Genomic DNA, 14,376 nt, shown 5'->3' on the forward strand with positions numbered 1-14,376 from the left:
GCGGGGCAGGGGGCGCCTGCTGGAGCTCCGAGCGGGAGCCGGAAGGGCGGACTCGAGGGGAGGGGTCTAGCCGGCGTGGGCGGGGCGAGCCGAGGCAGGTCCGGTTGGGGCGGAACCGGGGGCGGATCCAAGGGCGGGGCCGGGTGGGAGCGAGGACCCGTGGGAGAGCTGACTCCTCCCGCCCGAGGGCTTGCCCGCACCTGGTGGGGAGCAAATGGTTGTTTCCACACGTGGAGAACTTTTAATGAACACGTGAGGGAAAGGAGGCAATATCTGCGGAAAATCTACCTCACAACCCTGGCGTCCGACTCCAGCTCCCTGGGCGACAGCTTGTTTGCTGCGCTCCCGAGGGTGGGGGAGATGGTGGGGAAGGGGTGTATGTCTACGCCCCCTTACATTGGCGCCCCCGCCACAGGCTTTCGGCGAAAGTCTCTCAAACAGTCCCCGCCCTAAAAGGCGGCCAAGCGGCCGTGTGCGCCTGCGCCTAGCGCTACACGGTGGGGGGCGGGGCCGCTGAGGAAAGGGGCGTCTCTCCCGCCGTCGCGCACGGGGCGGAGCCGTGGGGGTGGTGCGGCCCGGCGCCCAGCGGCCTGACCTCCCTGAACGCCGGGTCCCGTGACGTCACCTCGCCGTGACGCGCACGCTGTAGGAAAACTGTAAGTTTCCGAGGATTCCTGCAGCTCTCTGGGCCTGCGGGTCTCGCCCTGCTGCTCGCATTCCCGGTGTTGGTGGTGGCTGCGGGCGTTTGATTCTTGGGCGATCGGGGAGCCGCCGAACGTGGTGAAGGGACAGGTGCCCGCCCAGAGTGGGAGCGCGCCCTCTGGGGCGGGCGGGACCGGGAGTGCGAGGAGGCGAGGCCGCGCCCCGCGGGGGCAGGCCCGCACTTCTCCCCTGGGGCCGAGAGGGCTCTAGGGGCTGGCAAACGAGGACAGGGAAGTAACGGGGAAAGTCCAAAGGGGAGCGACCCCCTTTTTTCTTCTTCCTTGATGAAGGGGCTTAGTTTCCCCCTCAGCCCTGGAGTTTGACATGAAGTCTGGAATGGAGGGTTTCTTCAGACACTCCACATCTAGGCTTTCTTTGGGATCCTGCAAGTGACCAGATCGCTGAGGACAAGCTGTAAAGATAACTACCTGCTGCCTCAGTTTCCTTTTTGTGTAAAATGGAGGTGACGCAACCTCTGGCCTAGTTAGCATTCTGACAGAACGGGGAACATTGTGAGAGCATATGAGGTAACACAAGCATGTAAACTTGCTAAGTGAAGGCTCAGAAAGACAGTTGTTATTCTGAGAATGTGCCGGCCAATGGCCATTTAACCAAGGTCTTGTAGGTAGGGATCTTCACAATTTGCCCCCTCAACCCCCTCGCACCCACCTCCCATCTGATCATGGACAACATTTGAGTCTGATGGGCGACCTGAACTGTTGTCACTGAACTTTGTGGAACAGGGATCAAGAAATGACTGCTGCCCTTATCACAGTGTTTTTGACGAGTATGCAGTCTCCTTGGCTGGGTTTTTCAGAGAAAGGTTTTATCCTGTTGGAACTAGTACATTATAGTCAACATGGATACACTTAATTTTAGAGGTTGTTTCTGTGTGGACTTGGAATATCCCATTGTCATATCGGACTTTGAATGTTTTGGCTTGCCAAGGGTTAGTACATTATAGAGGAGTGAGTACTCTAATACTTCTCAAATGTAGAGGTAAGTATTTGTTAGGAAGTTTGAAGGGAAGACTGTTGTACACATCTCAGAGAGTATTTATTCCAAGGATTGAGAGGTCACATTTCTGTAAAGTCAGTTTATCCTTCTTTGAGAAGCCTTAGAATTAGAAAGCGGAGGTGCTAATTTTGGTTCTACCAGTTAATAGTTTTGTGTCCAAAGACAAGTCACCCAAATTTGGGATTTCCTTTTTTGTTCTAAATTGAGAGATGATGGTGTATTTGCTGTTGCTTTTTCAAGGATCAAAGGAGATGATAAGTTTAAGAACAAAAGACTAAGTATGGTCTTGTTATTAAGAAATTCCCGTAGGTCTCCTAGCCTGGATAAGAGGTATGTTTATTCAGAAGTCAGGTTCTGAGTCAGAACCAGAAATAGAGCAGCAAACAAGATAGTCCCCAACCTGGTGGAGCTCATTTTCCAGTGACTGGGCTACAAAGATTAAGTACATAATATTATTTCAGAGAGTGACTAAGTATAGTGAGATAAAGGAAGATAAGGGAATGACAGTGGGGGAAAAAGGTAGGTTGTTTTAGATATGATCTATAAGGGAAGGCCTTTCAAAAAAGGTGACAGTTGAATCAACTGAAGTGAGAGGAAGAGCCTGAGGTAACATTTCAGGCAAGGATCATAAGAGCAGTCAGCACTTACGTGGAGCTTAAATACGTGAGGCAGTCTTCTAAACACTAAATTTTTATACCGACCTTATGCTGTAAGTACGAATACCTCCATTTTTATAGAAGAAGAAACTGACACACAGGAATCATTGCTCAAAGATTGTACAGCTAAAATGTGATAGAGACAGTATACAAATTTGGGCAATCTGGCTTCAGAGTCTCTGCTCCAGATGACAGTCCTGTAGAACAGGAGCAACAAAGAAGCAATGGTCTGAGGGGGAAGGTAGCCTGAGGTGGCCAAGGCAAAGCAAGGTGAGTGTTTAGATCACTGCAAGGGAGAGGGAAAGTGGTGGCAGATGATGTTGGAAAACCAGGCCAGATTATGGCGGCTATGGTGAAGTAAAGGTGTGATTCTAGGTGTGATAGAAAACCACTGGAAGTTTTATATCAAGGAAATCGCATTTGATTTTACTTTTATTGGTTGCAGAATTAACTTGAAGGTCATGGAGTGGGGGAGGGTATCAAAAGTGGGGAGGTAGGAGGTGTGGCTCTACCCTGGAGGAGAGCTGCTGCTGTCTTGGCCTTGGAGAAGTAGTTGCAGAGATGATAGTAAATGGTCAAATTCATGACAAAATTTGAGGGTAGAGCTACTGGTGTGGATTTACTAAACTGGAGAGTGAGGAAAAGGAAAAATCTTGACTAACTAGGTTTTAGGCTGGAACACCTGGGAGAACAGTAGTGCTATTGACTGAGCAGGTAGAAAGGGATTTGGTGAGAAAATCATGAATTCTGTTTTGGACGAGTTTTAGATGCCTTGTAGACATAGTAATACTAGAGCTAGTAGTAATAGTAAGCACTTTGTAGGCATAAACTGTACTGGGCAGGGTTTTAAGCATTCTTAGGTGTGTTAATTAATTTAATCCTTAAAACGGTTGTATGCGCTAGGGACCATTGTAATCCCCATTTTGCAAATGAGAACACAGAGGCACAGAGAGGTTGAAAGTGACCCAGCTTGAGAGTGACAGAACCAGGATTCAAAACCCAGCAGTCTGGCTTCGGAGTCCCCACAATCAATGTCTATAAAGACCTGTAAGTCAACTTGTTGAGTAGGCGGTTGGATATATGAATATGGAACTCAGGGGAATGGTCAGAGCTGGAGACTCACATGTATATTTCTGAAGAAAGCCTGGTTTTATTCCTCACCTAAACCTTGGTTAGCCGTGGAGAAAAAGAACTGGGCAGTTGGGCTGTGCTGACTGGGCTTTAATTCAGTTCACACAACCGATATTTAATATCCCCCTTCCATGAAGTTCTGTGAAGGTGAGATCTGTATCTTTTTTACTTCTCTGTCTCTAGTTCTTAATCCAGTGCCTGCCGTGTAGTAGCTGTTAGGGATGACTTTATATGTGGGACATTTGGTTAAGTTTTGGGAGTTTAGGGATGAATAATACATAGCACTCTCCTTGGAGGAGCAGTCTGAGGAAAAACCTGTGGGAATAAAACCAGAGTAGACCAAATGCATAAAAGCATGCTGATCATTTCATTCTTACCTTTGCAGCCCCCTCCATCCTATATTCTGGAGGGATGGGGCATGAAGGGGTCAAAGGAGCAAAAGAATGCCTAACCAATTTCACAGTGAATTTGAGGCTCCCCAAGAGTCCTCTTTAAGAATTACTCATAATCTTGCATATTTTACTGTATTTGCATTAGCTTTATTTGGCAACGATATAATTTTTACCAAATGAAATAAATTCTGATATTTTAGTATCATTGTGGAGTGATGAGATTTTCCAGTTCTATTACCTCAGTGTTGACAGGATTTACTAGTGAAATAAGGGAGTTGGCTTGAAATGTTGCAGCTTGCATAATACAGAGTGATGGAGGGGCTGTGTGAGGTATTTAGGCAGGTTTCCACTGGTTTAAGTGTATCACGCCAAAGTTCCATATGTTGGAGTAGGCTTCAGTTTCTCTGCTGCTCATCTCTCTAACACTGAACTATTTTTTTTTTGTCATAGAAAGGGGATCTGGTGGTATATGTCATAGGTGGAGTTATAGATGACCTCTCCCATCTGGAACATTGTAGAACATGGAAACTAGAACAATATGCACAAAAATTTGGGTCTTACTTCTGTACATCTCTTTAAGAGTATACTCTAATGTCAATATATTTGTCATAATTTTATTACTTCCTAACGTATTTCAAATTTGAACCATTAAAACATTTTATAGAATTACACCATTGTAGATTTTGTGATTAATTTCAGAGTTTTTTTTTCTTACAATATATAAAATATCTTGTTTAGCTTTTTTAGCTGTCAGTGGGATAGCTGATATGAATAACCAAATCCACCATCACTCTAAATTGGAACCCTACACAAATAGAAATGCAGAAATGTGCCATTTCATTTTGCAGTTCACAGAACCTTAAGTCCCCTACCATGGCTTCCCTAAGTTTAGTAGGGTTGAAATGGATTATTATTTCTTTATCTACAGTTGCAGCTAGCTTTCCCAGGAATATCAGATATTCATATATAGTATAAAGTATCTTGAAGGGGCTCCTGATTGCTCAGGCTTTGTCATTTTTTAAGTTCAGGCTTAGTGAGGGCATTGTTTGATCATTGTTTAATTGTGCTAGAACACTCCCAGCAGGGTGGGCATAATGGTTAAGTCTTCCTGTTTGAAGACAGGAACCCCTTTTTCTAACACTGAGCGTTCTAGATAACTTGTAAAATCCAAATTCTTTTAAAAATCTATATTTACATGAACAAATTTAGAATCTACTAGTTAAGAATACAAATGCAAGTGTCTGGAAATTGTTTCTTTTAGAAAATTATTTATCTCGCCCACTGGTAACATGTAGTGGGCACTAAATATTTTTTAATATTTAAATGTCTTGTAGTTTCTTTTTTTTTTATCTTGTAGTTTCTATTAGTCAATTCTGTTATTACCTTTAACTCATATATGTATGTGTGTATATATGTGTGTATATAGTGTGTATGTATATATACACATTATATGTATATATACATATATATACACACAGAGTGTACTTGCAGTAAGAGCTAAATATACTAGTTTGTGTACTTTTCTTTAGCATTGTAAATGTTTAAATATATTTAAATAATGTAAACACTTAAGTGTCACTTAAATTTGATTCATTTGATACATGGTTACTTAGAAATTAAGATCTTGAAGCTTGATTTTTTCCCCCACATAAATAATGACTATTAATTAGAAGGACTGGGTGGAGACTGAGCTTTAGTGACAGATTAACCAAATTATTATCCCAAAAGAACATGCAAGAAGAAAATACTTAGAGAGTTTAAGCAAAAACTACATGGTGATGGAAGGGATATATTAACCATAACTCCCTACCATAGCTATAATTGTTAAATATTACTAAATATTACTATCCTACAGATAGCATTCTTTTCTTTGGTCCTAGCAAAGGTGCTAGCTTGAAGCTGCATTCTACATAAATGTGATATAAATACTGGAATATATGGAACTATGGATTTACCTCAGTGGTTCTCCACTGGGGATGATTTTGTTCCTTCCCCCAAGTCACTCTGGAGATATTTGGCAAATATCTAGAGATATTTTTGGTTATTACAACTATGTATTGGGGGCACTGTACCTGTCATGTAGTCAGTGGAGGCCAGGGATATTCTTAAATACCCTGTAACGCACAAGACAACGCAACAAAAAAAAATTATCCAGTTCAAAATGTCAGTACTGCTGTATGTAACTTTTTTCTTTCTTCCTTACTTTTTTTTTTTTTTTTTTTACAGCTACTGCCTCAGCCTTTAGAGGTTGAGGCAGTAGTTGTAAGTGGCAAATACCTGACTTGAACAAAAGATTGTGTTCAACTGCTTTTAGTTTGTTGAAGAGCTGAGCCAATTTGGTTCATTTATTGCAAGGAAAATAGTTTATGTACCTAATAGCCTTGAATTTTTTTGGTTGTCAATATGTCTAGTGTTTTTGGTTTGGTATTTAGCTATGAATATTTTTTCTTAATAAAGTTAATTTAATTTGGGCATTATACAATTCTGGGTTGTAACAGGTTTGCTAATATAAATCTCATTCATATATTGAATTAACTATCTCACAGTTACATGGTGGTTTATATATTTCAGAAATACTTTCACATTAATTTTTATATGTGATTTTCATGAACACCCCATGGAATGTGTAGGACATGCATTATCCTCACTACTTGCCAGATGGGGAAACAGACTTAGATCAAAATGACTTGCTATATATATTATAGCAAGTTAGGGACAAAAGCAAATCTAGGACTCTGCGAGGGTTTGATGCTTAGGACATTTTTAAAGTTACTAGTTGTTTCATTTGATCTTCCTGTCTTATAAAAACTAGGAATTTACTTAAGATCACCTAACTCATAATAAAGTTTCGACTATTTTTACTATCCTGTGCTGCCTGTCTGGATACCCTCTAATAAAGAAATTTGACAGTTTCTGGATAAATTCACCAAATCCATTCTTAACCTAACTAAGTAGGTCTCTTGACACCGTAAGGGAGGAAAAAGTCTCCATCATCTTTGGGTCTCAGTCTGGGCCTAAGTAGTAAACTGATACAAGACAGATTAGCAGTAGAAAAACATACAAACTTTATTAAACTTATACAGGGGAACCTTCATCAAGACCCAAAGAAGTAACCAGAACAGGAAGCTTTTACACATTTTAGGCAAAGAAACAATAAATTTGTGAAGAACTGACAGGATCCAGAAGAGTCTGGGCTAGGGGTAGTAAATAGTGAAGAAGTAAGGAGGAAGATAAGGATTAGTTTAATAAGATTTCTTTGTACAGGTTTCTCTGCTCCCAGATCCCTATCTCTGGTGGTAAGAATGTCTTCCTCCTGGTACAAGGGAGGATACCTTTCACAGGGGAGTTTATCTTTTACTTTCAGGACAAAAAAAAAAAGGAGAGTCAGAGTGTCCTTGCACCTGCTGTTTCTTAAGTACCTTTGATTCAAAATAATCAAAAGGTCAAAGTGGCATATTTGGGGGTGACTACAACACCTAGTCAGATGTTCATGTTGTCACTTGAATCAGTTGGTAATTCAGTGTTTGTACTGTGCTTGGAGTTGAGTGGGATCTTTACTGAGTTTTGATAAAGCATAAGGTAGTGCTGCTTGCTATGTAGAATTTATTTTTTGAGCACACTCAGGTCCAAAAGCAGTGTGAAGAGATGGCTCTCAGCTGTATTTGAGTATACTTGGGTGAAGTAGCCTACTTGGCATGATTCTCTTTGCCATTCTGATAGAGGGATTTAGATTTGGAATAGGATTTCCATTCATTCTAATTTTTAAATTAGAAACCGTATTATTCTCTTTAGCCCTTGCCATCTTTTAGTCACATTTGAGGCTCTCTTACTTTCCAAAAGAATATCTACTCAAATTTTTGATGAGTTATTATTTCGTTTGAAGATTATTTGATGATACTCAGTTCTCGGTGTGAGTTTCAGTGATTAGAAGAAAAATTTTAATACCCAGAAGTGGAATTGCTGGGGCATATGGGAGTTTTAGTTTTCTTTTTTGGAGGGATCGCCACACTGTTTTCCACAGTGTTTTCTTTGGAAAAATGTTTATTCTGATCCTCTGCCCATTTTTAAAATCAAGCTGTTTGTTTTAATGAAGTATAGTTGACACAGTGTTAAATTAGTTCAGGTATACAAAGATAGTGATTCCTCAGCTCTGAATATTGTGCTGTGCTTACAGCAAGTGTCACCATATAAAGCTATTATAATATCTTGACAATATTCCTCATGCTGCCCCTTTCATCCCTGAGATTTACTCATCCCATAACTGGAAGCTTGTACTTTCCATTCCCCTTCACCCATTTTTACCTATCCCCGCACCTCCTGCCCTTGTGGCATAAAACAGTTCTGTATTTTTAGGTCTGTAATTGGAAATTTTAATGTTTTCTGTAGAATAGAATAGGCTGGATGTGGACAATTGATAGTATGAAACTGTGGGTCTGGGATTAAGAAGGGAAGGAAAAAGACCTTTGTTAGTGCATTTGTATATTGGGCCATGAAGGATTATAATTACATATTATATATAATAATATATATATAATATATAATTATTATATATATATATATAATATATAATTACATTTAAAAAGTGAAGATTTTCAACTTCCCATACAACTGACTTAGCATAAAAATATTTTTCTTACCTCCTTGAAGAAAAATGCTATATCCAGGTTAACATAATATTTATAGCATTATTGAGGGGAGAGACCACCATTAAGTGTAACTGAAACAGAGCTGGATTTCATATTTGCTAAGGAAGGGAGAGCTATGCTTGCAGAGTAGAATCCTCGAAACAGGCAGAGATGTACTTAGATAGGGTTTTGAAGAAGCATGGAATTTTAAGATTGGCTTACTTTCAGTGAGACAATTTAGGCATTGGCCAACTTTAAACTTGGACTTTAGGAACTGGCTGGCATTGAGAAGCAAGGGTACAGAAGCAAGACAGTTACTGACCGGCTGACTTTTTCAGCTGAGGGCTTAAGTGGAAATGTTGACTAGAGTTTAAGGATTGATAGATTGGGGCATATTTAAAACTGGTTCTGTGGTTACTTGTTTCCAGCTTGGAATAGAGCCAAAGAATAATCTTTTCCTTTCTTGAAACTGGAGAATAGGTACTTTTATTTTCTATTGAAATTTATGTCAAACATTTATATTAGCAGTTGAGCTAATATACACTTCTGATTTTGCTTTTCTTCTGAAACTTTTAAAAAAAGAAATGAGTGCGGTGAATATCATTTGTTTTCTATCTACCAGTCACAGGATTATATGTTATTTGGGACCCAGGCTGCTTCAAGGATTATTTTTATATATAGTTAAAAGGTAATATGTTATTTATGGAAATACTTTAATGTTTTAAACACTGTGGTGAAAGCTGTTACTTTTATGTCTGTTTTTCTCTCTTGTGGGAGTGTGTTGTATCATATGCTGCCAAAAGCAGTCTTGATGGATGTTGAATTATAGATCTAAAAGTTTATTGTTTTTGCTGTTGTTAGAGATACATCTAGAAGTGATGACTTTTTGAAAGTTAATTAAGGATTATTCTTATCAGCATTTTAGAAGGTTAATGATTATAGTGTATGTCTTTTGTATAAGGTAGGCTGAATTATTTTAGTATCTTTGAATCATTTTACCACAATTATAGTACCATTTTTATAAAGTATTTTGTTTTAATTCTTATTTTACAATATTTTTATTCAGAATGAAATAAAGAGGTATTTACGACGGTTTACTGGAACTCTGACAAAAAGTATGTATTTTTCTAAAGTGATCTCTCACATGATATTTCAGTTTTAAAAATGTTTTCCTTCGAGATGCTAAGATAAACTCAGAGGGCATTCTTTATATTAGAAGTTAGAGAAGGCGAAATTAGTTTTTGGTATATTTTCTTTGTTGTATTGAAGTCTTATTAAAAATACCCTGTGTACTGTATTTACATATGAAATAAGCTCATAGTACTTAAAAAAAAGAATGGGTAACGGGCATTGTCATGTTTATATGCAGCCGGTTTCCTTTTGTAACCTATAGCTGTGCTATCCCTCTCCGCCCTCTAGACAAGTATTATCCAGAGATAAAGCTACATTTATGACTTAGATAAAACATTTTTATGTGAAAGCTCTTTGCAAATGTGAAGCCTAATTCTTGTATTTGTTCACAGTCCAAATTTCTGACCTGCTATGATAGTTAACCTTAAGAGCTTAATCTCAATCCAGTACTAAAATTAATATTGTTTATGAAGCACTGTTGTTTAATTACTAAATGATACTCAAACATTTTTATCCTCAACATTTACATTTTATAAATTTATACTAAATAGGTACTTAGATTTTCTAGGAAAAAGATGTCTTTGATACCTGAATGTGGTTACTGGGATTACTTATGTGCTATTATTTATGTGTATGAAATAATGCATTTGAAATATGGTTTTTCTCTGTGCATATGCAGTAAATAGTTAGGCTTTTATTGCCCAGTGATATGATCAAAAAAAGAATCCTGAGTTAAGTGATCTTCTGTCGTAACAGGAAAAAAAATCATCTGTTAATATAATGGGTATAAAATGGTATCTCATAGTTTTATTTTGCATTTCTTTCATAAGCAGAGAGGTTGAGTTTCTCTTCATTTACTTGTTAGCCATATGGATTTCACTGTTAGTTGTCAGATTTAACAAATAAAAATACAGGACAACCTGTTGAACTTGAATATTAGATAAATAAATATTGAATATAAGCATATACCCTTGCATCAGTTGGGATATACTTATACTAAATATCTTTATTGCTTATCTTTAGTTCAAATTTAATGGGGCATTCTGTATTTTATTTTTACCTTCTGTAAATTATCTGCTGCTGTCTTTTACCAAATTTTTAATTTCAGTTCCTATCCTCTTGTTATCTTAAAGAGTTCTTGGCATATACTGGATATTAAATGCTTTAAAAAAAATTTTTTTTGAGGTTGCAAACATATTTTTCCAGTCTTCTGTATAGCTGTTAACTTTATAATGTTTTTTGTTGATTAACAGCCCTTAATTTTGATGGAGTCAATTCTTTCAGTTCCATCAGAATTTTCCCATATTGTTAATACTTTTGGGATCTAAAGAAATCTTTTATCACTCCAAGATCGTAGATATATCATCCTACTTTTTACTTCATTAGCTTCATAGTTTTACCTTTCACATTTAGGTCTTTTATACATTTGGTGTTTATTTTAAGGGAAGAGTATTAGGAAATGAAATTAGAGAGGTAATGGAGGGAGCAGATTGCATGGGGATTGTAGGCCATTGTAAGGACTTTGGTTTTTATGCTTAGTGAAAGAGGAAGCCAGTGGAGGTTTTAAACAGAGGGTACCACTGTCTGAAATCTGAAATATGCTTTTAAAAAAATTTCCTGATGACTCTTGAGAATAGATTGTGTGAGGTGTGGCAGAGACTATTGTTACTTCTTTGCTGGTATCTAGGATATCCTTTTCTCTATTCGTATCTGAATCTCTCTTAGAGACTTTATTTTCCAACTACCCCTGACTGTAGGAGATTGTCTGTGTGATTAGGTTTGGGCCAATTAAATGTGAGCAAAAGTGATATGTGCAACTTCTGGGTTACTTTATTAAAGATGAGGTGCTAGTCCTGTTCTCTCTGTGCCATACCCCCAGCCCCACCCTGACTAGGAAAAAAACAACTAGAATGACAACAGCTGCCTTGAACCCAGAGGTAGACCTCCTGTGATGAGGATGGGAGAGCCATCGCTAGTTGGCCTAGGTCCCCAGATGACCTTGTGGGACAGAACCAACTACTGCTCACCTTCCCCTAAGCACGCCTATCTCTGTACTATTTCCAGGAAGAGAATAAACTTTCTTGTTTGAGCCACTGTATTTGTCATTGTTTTATCACAACAGCTTTCCCAATACCCAATTTAGTACCAAAATGGGTATCTGCAGTGGGGTGTTGCTGTAATAGCTAAAATGCATGGCACTGGCTGCGTGGTTGGCCAGCAGACAGTAGACACCATGTTAGAGGCTGGAAAACTGGCGACCCTTGTTACGCTATAGCAGAACCCTTGCTGAAGCTGTCACTTCTGATAACTTGGAAGGGCATGGGTGTGTCTCTCCAGTTTGTAGCTCCAGGAGAGTGGTTAGACTGCTAATGTGAGAAGGCTCACATGAGTTGATTAGCTGCTTTAGCAAGGAAATGCAGGAGGGTGTCAAGTAAGAGAACAATTAGCTAGTTTGCACTTAGAGGTGGGAGGGGATATAAATTTGCTAATGGAGTTCTGTGTGCTCATAGCCTATGCCTCCAGCTGACTAAAAGGACAGTAATATGGGGTATTGCAGGGCCGGAAAAAGTAGTTTCTTTTTCCCAAACAGCAAGAGGTTAGACTTGTTTTTAGGAAACTTTGTCAGATTTTCTTGGCCAGAGAAAAGTGGAAGCCAGGCTAGGCAAGGATTGTATTAAGGATTTATCTTGCCACCTGAACTAGTCACTTAAGCTAGGTAAAGCTCCAGTTACAAATACAAAGTCTCCGTAGGACAACAAAGGTTTATTTCTTACTTAGGACATGTCTATGGCTCTGTTCCACCATCCTCTACACTCGAAGCCAAAGGAATAGGCGTTTTGGGGACATTGCTGTTCTGTTTCAGAGGGAAGGGAGACATGGCAGAAGCAGCTGCTTGTAAGCGGCATGTGTTACTTTTGTTCATCTTTTATTGGCCAGAGCTAATCGAGTGGCTGAGCCTGAAATCATTCAGGCAGAAAGAACATATTAGGTCACATGGCTTGTCCCAATGTGAGTGGGGTGTGGTGGTGGTATCATCCCACCGTGTGAATCAGATGCTCTCAAGTTAGCTAACCTGAAATCAAGGGAGATAGGGATGCATCTGCCTCAGAGGTCAGCTAATAATAGGAGGACAGAACTGACAAGCTTAGCATCTACCATCAGACTAAATTTTGAGTTGTGGTCCCTTTCACGTGGCACTGGCCTAAGACAAGAGACTTGTGGAGGTTTTGAGTGGATTATATTGCCAAAGATGCCACAAGTTTAGCTTGCCAAAACCTGTGATAGTTTGCCCTTGTTTGACAACTAAAGCAATCTTTGACCCCCAAACATGTGCCCCCAGGAAATAGGCTGTTAATTCTTTCCGACCTCTTTGGGAGCACATACTTTCTTGTGTTCACTTCATATATTGCTGGAAGGGATAACAGAAGAAAGTATCTTCCAGAGACAAAGCCGGTTTCCAGCAGGCAAATGGACAAGGGAGTCTGTCTTCTCCCTAAGGTCCCCCTGCCCCCCACTCCCACCCCAGCACAGAACCTGAGTTTAACCAAGAATCTTGTTTCCCTGGTAGAGTGGGGACTCTCTGCCATTCCTGTCCAGCAGTATTTCATCATTGGTAAGAATAGTATTTGCCCTTCTTTTCAGAATGGAAAACTTAATTGCATTAATCTTATTTGTCTTCTGTTGTACATTGGGTGTAATTGTGGTGGTAGAGAGCAAAGTTACTTGTCTGTTAGCTTGTAGGTCACTGGACAGGGGACAGGGACACAACTGGTATCTCTTGAAGAGTTGTGTATCACCCAGAGATCTTAGGCTTTGAGCTGAATCCAATAACTGGGTGAGACTTCAGGTTATCCCTTTAGAAAAAGAGAGGAATGTTTCAGAGTGGGAAGAAGGATGCACTCCCACCTCTGATATTTGCTGTCACATAGCTCCGATTTCTGAGGCTCCTCGTAGCCAGAGGAGACCACATATCTTAAGTTTTGGCTATGGATGGGAGTGGAAGTGATATGTGCACATCGCATTTGTATTAAAAATCAGCTGTCTGTCATATTCTTTTTGCCTCGCCCCCATGGATGACTTGTGGTTGAGCCAGCTACCATCCTACAGACAAGGGCAGTCCTCCAGGGAGAGTGGCAGGACAGGAGAGAAGGGACCTCAGTCCCCATGACCACTACATGAGAGAGAAGTGAACTCCTTTTTTGTTGGTGTCGCTACATTCCTGGTCTTGTTACAGCAGTTTAGCCTATATCTTGGCTAATACAGATGGTGGTGATGGAAACAGGAAACAAACATGGAGAATACAATTTGGAATTGTTCTTAGTGGTTTTTTTCTCACGTGACACTTTTTGTTTATATATTCTTTCTGTGAAAGTTTATCTATCAAATTGTCTAATAAAGAGTTTAGAAATAAACTCCTTTATTTGAACATCATTCCTGTTGTGATTTTCTTTTTATTTCATATGCATAGCATATTCTTGTAAAAATTTTGTATCCTGGTATATCCATGTGCTGTCCATTTTCTTTGTTGCTGTGGAGTTCTTTCACTTGTATAGTTATTGTTGTCATTTAACATTTGGTTTTTACCATTCTTGTCTTACTGTTGGCTATTATGGACAGTATTTTGTCCTCCCAATTCATATTTTGAAGTCTTAATCACCCACCTGACTATATTTGGAGATGGGGATTTTAGGGAGGTGATTAAGGTTAAATGAGTTCATAAGG

The 14,376-nt window shown here is 39.5% G+C and overlaps 1 protein-coding gene across 9 annotated transcripts in view; it reads left to right on the top strand.

The window, feature by feature from the left end:
• Positions 1 to 568: 568 nt before the first annotated feature.
• Positions 569 to 14,376, top strand: part of ZNF438 (zinc finger protein 438) — a 178,762-nt gene continuing 164,954 nt past the window's right edge. For 5 of the 9 annotated variants that reach the window (XM_032349363.1, XM_032349368.1, XM_032349364.1 and 2 more), the window contains exon 1: positions 575 to 656. The gene's annotated coding sequence lies outside the window, so the exon portion shown is untranslated. Of the gene's footprint in view, positions 657 to 9,589; positions 9,639 to 14,376 lie in introns of all 9 variants that reach the window. The other 4 variants (XM_032349365.1, XM_032349367.1, XM_032349366.1 and 1 more) reach the window with 4 other exon arrangements.

Source organism: Mustela erminea, chromosome 6, assembly GCF_009829155.1.
Source record: "Mustela erminea isolate mMusErm1 chromosome 6, mMusErm1.Pri, whole genome shotgun sequence".
Taxonomy (NCBI): Eukaryota; Metazoa; Chordata; class Mammalia; order Carnivora; family Mustelidae; genus Mustela; species Mustela erminea.